Below are 4,971 nucleotides of genomic sequence, written 5' to 3' on the forward strand. Positions count from 1 at the left end.
CAGCGCTTATTGTATATCCTGTGCCGAGCGCTTTCCGTGTTACCTCATCTAATTCCTTTTACAAAATCCCCAGAAGGTCTGTCGTCTGATGGCCCTTACTCTGCAGAGGAATAGTCTGATCCTGGGGGAGGTGTGGGTCACAGAGCTAACGCAGGGCAGAGCAGGGACAGGAGCCCCGGCAGCTCGGTCCCCACCCTGCATGGCCATCGACAGTAAGCCAGGCACGTGCAGGGCCCATGGGGGCTCCAGGAAGGGCAGTGGCTCTGGCACAACTGAGTTTTCAGCAACCGTTGCCGGAAATGCCTGTAAGCAAGAGAGCACCTCCGAGATCCCTCAGCCACTGTTCATTCTGTAGGTGTTGGATGGTCCTAACAGGGACCCAAAGTGCCCTTCTAAAAATTGCCTGTGTTAAGAATCTTATTTCTTAATAAGGTTCCCACCCGGAGGGGGGGGGGGGCACCTGGAGGGCTCAGTCGGTTAGGCATCTGACTTCAGCTCAGGTCATGATCTCACCATTTGTGGGTTCAAGCCCCACGTCAGGCTCTGTGCTGACAGCTCAGAGCCTGGAGCCTGCTTCAGATTCCCTCTCTCTCTCTCTCTCTCTCTCTCTCTCTCCCCCTCCCCTGCTTGTGCTCTGTCTCTCTCTCTCAAAAACAAACATTACAAAAAAGAAAAAAAGAATCTTATTGGGAAGGGGCCCAGGGCCAGCCATCCTTAGTGACTAAAGGAAAAACATGAAGTTACACGGCGGCTGGACTTTGATAAAATAATCATCGAGGGACATATTCATTGGTGCTTGACCTTCACAAGAGCCCCAGAAGGAGTGCTGTCCCCATCTTCGATTCCCAAGTCACTGATGTGCCACATGAGACAGAGGGAGGGAGCGATGCCTGAGTCCCAGCAAGAGGGGCGAGCCGGCCATGTTTCTGCTCCCTGCCCAGCACTGCCCTCTGAGCCCAGGGCACATCACACGCCTCCTTCTGTACAGTCTCCCGTGATCAGTGCCTGTCTATGTGAGGACACGGGGAGTCCCGGAGCTGCCTGCAGAGCGGTGGTTTCATCTGGGGGTGATTTTGCCCCCGATGTGACATTGGGCAATGTCTAGGCACATTCTGGATTGACATAAGTGGTTGGGGGTGCTCCTGGTATCCGGAGGGTGGAGGCCAGCCATGTTTCCCAGCATCCTACAGTGCACAGGACGGGCCTCATTACAAAGAATGTCAATAGTGCTGAGTTCGAGAAACCCTGGCTTAGAGGAAAAAAAAAAAACAATTCAAATGAAATGTTGCAGGAGAAAGTCACAGCACTCTGTGGCCTCAGCCCGGGCACACTGACGGACCCTTGATGCGTGGCTGGGACAATCAGCCCCAAGGGAGAACATTCTTTTGGTCTAGCAGACTTTGGGCCTTTGATGTAGGCATGCCCAGGTCCTGCTGGGACCTGCTGTGGGTACAGAGAGCCACCCCCCCGCAGGGATGGGGAGCGGGAGAGGAGGGCCCCCAACATCGCTGGGCAAAGGGCGGTGGGAGTCCTGTGGATGTGATGCCCGGCACTGCCCGCCCTTACAGCCATGACCTTCACCTCCTCGTAAATCAGCTTCATCTGCTGTTTAGCCTCTTCCAAGAGGAGCCAAACAAAACCACGAAGCATCACTGGAAAACCAGAGGCTCCTGGGAAAACCCACCTCTCCCTTGCGCGCGGAATGCGAAATGTCAGTTTAGCGGGGCCTGGGTGCAGGAACACAGCCGATCAGGGTCAGAGAGTGGCAGAAGCAGCGACCGGGCCCCAGGGACCACAGGACAGGCCCCTTCTGTCTGTGCGCACCTGCGGGAGAATGTACCCCTTCTCCGGGTTCTGTTCTGCTCAGCTGACCCGACTGATAAGTATAGAGGCTCCCGGCTGACGAAGCTTCAGCCTGCAGCTGCAACGGCCCAAGAAGCTGGCGGGGGAGTCATTGTCCCACATTCTCTGGCTACCATGGGGGACTATGGACTCCCCGGCCCTTTGTTAGAGGCCCCTGGGATGACACTGACAGGCGAGGCCCAGGTGACTGCCGGTAACCCCCAGGGCCAGACCACCACCCCTTTGGCCCTTCCCTGACTCCCCAAAGCAGAGGCCCAAGAGCCAGCACCTCTGGGTGCTAAGGGCCTGCGGGATGGAAACGGAATGGTGGACAGAGGCCGTGTATTATGGCGCTGGGAAGGCGGAATGGACTGGGCTCTGAAGTCTGCATTCTATCAGGCACTTGCCCATCTGGGTACCATTGCCGCCACTCGGCACCGTGCCAGGTACCAACCACAGAGCAGCGCGTGAGCCGGACAGGGACTCGGCTGTCTTGGGCCTTGTACGCCAATGGGAGAGCCCTGCACTGACAAATGCATGCAGAATGACAGTTGCACAAAGTGACATCTTATGGGAAGCACGGGGGTGGGGGTGGGGGCTCTGAGAGCGATCCTAGCGGGATGGACTTCTGAAAAGGACAATCTAGGGGCACCTGGGTGGCTCAGTCGGTTAAGCGTCCAACTTCAGCTCAGGTCATGATCTCATAGTTCGTGGGTTCAAGCCCCGCGTCGGGCTCTGTGCTGACAGCTCAGAGCCTGGAGCCTGCTTCAGATTCTATATCTCCCTCTTTCTCTGACCCTCCCCTGTTCAAGCTGTCTCTCTCTCTCTCTCTCTCTCTCTCTCTCTCTCTCTCTCTCTCTCTCAGAAATAAATAAAAAACATTTAAAAAATTTGAAAAGGACAATCTTCCATGGGTGTTTCCTAGCAGCCCATTCGTTTCCCCTCCCCCACGCTGTAAGTAGTAGGGGTGGACTTTGGTCCCGCGGGCGCTGGAGTGTCACAGGGCTTTAGAAAGTGCTCAGGGCTCACTGAGACCAGTGGATTCCAACTGTAGGCGGGTTTGGAGGGGGGTGGAGAATGTCACATATCTGTGTTAGAAAACAGGGTGGAAATCATGAGAACAATGCTCACTGAGGGCGTCAACACTCAGGAGAGCAGCCGCAGCCTTCTTATTTTATTTTTTAATTTTTCTAATGTTTTTTTTAAATTTTTATTTATTTTTGAGGGAGAGAGTGTGAGTTGGGTAGGGACAGAGAGAGAGAGGGAGACACAGAATCCAAAGACAGGCTCTGAGCTGTCAGCACAGAGCCCGATGCGGGGCTCGAACCCACAAACTGCGAGATCACGACCTGAGCTGAAGTCAGACACTTAACCCACTGAGCCACCCAGGCGCCCCTAACCAGCAGCCTTTTTAAAAGGGAGCTTTTGCCCACCGGAAGCTTCAGGAATGTGAATGAAGATCTCAAGAGCTCAGAAAAGGGGGGAGGGACTGTGAAACAGGTTCTGAAGAAGCCATGGGTCTGTGCTAGCCAGAGAATTCGAGGATGGGCCTCTAGGACACACAGGCCGGAACGAAGCCAGGGACAACTGAAGGGGGTGGCCCAGTGAGAGCACTGCCCACGGCGGAGCACGGCCAGAGCAGGGGTGAGGGGAGGAGACGGGCCAAAGAAGAGGCAGGGAAGGCTGGGACTCCGGGCCAAGGGGCACGCTGTGTGTGGAAGACAGTGGGGAACAAGTGGGGTGTGATGCTGATCTGACTTTTGGAAACGTGATGGTGGGGGGCGCCTGGGTGGCTTAGTCGGTTGAGCGTCCGACTTTCGCTTAGGTCATGATCTCGCGGTTCGTGGGTTCGAGCCCCGCGTCGGGCTCTGTGCTGACTGCCAGCTCAGAGCCTGGAGCCTGTTTCAGAGTCTGTGACTCCCTCTCTCTCTGACCCTCCCCTGCTCATGCTGTCTTTCTCTCTTTCTCCTAGAAATAAATAAGAAATATTAAAAAAAAGAAAAAAGAAAAAAAAAGAAACGTGATGGTGGATTGGAAGGCAGGCGGCCCCTGCGGGCTGCTGTGGCCATCCAGATGGGACGCGGTGAGGTCCCGGCCTGTGGGCAGTGGTGGGGGGCGGGGAGGGTGTGCAGCTGAAGGACAGAAGCGATGGGACCGGATGAGTAACCAGACTCCAGGGCGGTACTAGCCTGTGGAGGGTACGTACCGAGCGTGCAACAGAGGCCTGGTCCCTGCCCTCCTGGAGCCTACTCTGATGGGTCTTTAAGGGCATACATCAGAGTTTTATGGAGGAGAGGAGGGGTCTGATATGGCGGAGGAAAAGAAATTTGACAGAAGTTGGCAAGGGTGCACCAGGCAGAGGGACCAGACTGTGCAAAGGACCCAGCGCCAGTGTGTGTTCGGGAACAGACAAGCAGTCAGCGCAGGGGGGCCCCTGAGTCTGTGTCTGGGGACCCGGGAGGTGACGCCAGGCAGGAGGCGGGAGGAGGTGTGGAGAGAGACGTATTTGCATTTGCCAGTGCATTAGAGCTGTGCCCCCTGAAAGTGGGGAAAACCGTGGGCAGCGCGTGCCGCGAGATGCCACGTGTTGCCCAGGTGAGAAGAGGTAAAAGCCAGAGCCAGGGGTGTGGACAAAGGGGAGAAACACCTACAGAAGTCAAAGCCCCAGGGCTTGAATAGAGAGGATGAGGGAAAGGAAAAGTGAATGACGGCTTAGCAGTGTCCTCGACAGGAAACACGGAAGGCGAGCAGAGACCTCAGTTTGAGAACAGAGACGACTTTGGGACGAGACTCCGAGTAAGATGCGCTGTGGCCTCCTGCTCAGAGCTTCTCGTATTTTGAGCTCCATGGGCCATCCTGGGTGAGATTTACGCACCTGGAGGAACAGAAAAGAAAAAGAAAAACAGCTATAAGTCAAACGACCAGGGCTCTCTAGAGGCTGATCCCAATAGATTAGATTCAGGGTCTGATATGCAAGCCAGGGGGTGTTTTCCATAGAATAACTATCTATCCTCACACTTAACCTGACTCTCACTTGCAAACCAGCCAGACTTGGTGCGCAAGCCTTGGGGAGGTGACCTGGACCTGAGAACGGACCAAAACCGTGCGCCACGCCCCGCCCGCCCACCC

This window comes from Hyaena hyaena, unplaced genomic scaffold, assembly GCF_003009895.1.
Source record: "Hyaena hyaena isolate Hyena2069 unplaced genomic scaffold, ASM300989v1 scaffold_39, whole genome shotgun sequence".
NCBI lineage: Eukaryota > Metazoa > Chordata > Mammalia > Carnivora > Hyaenidae > Hyaena > Hyaena hyaena.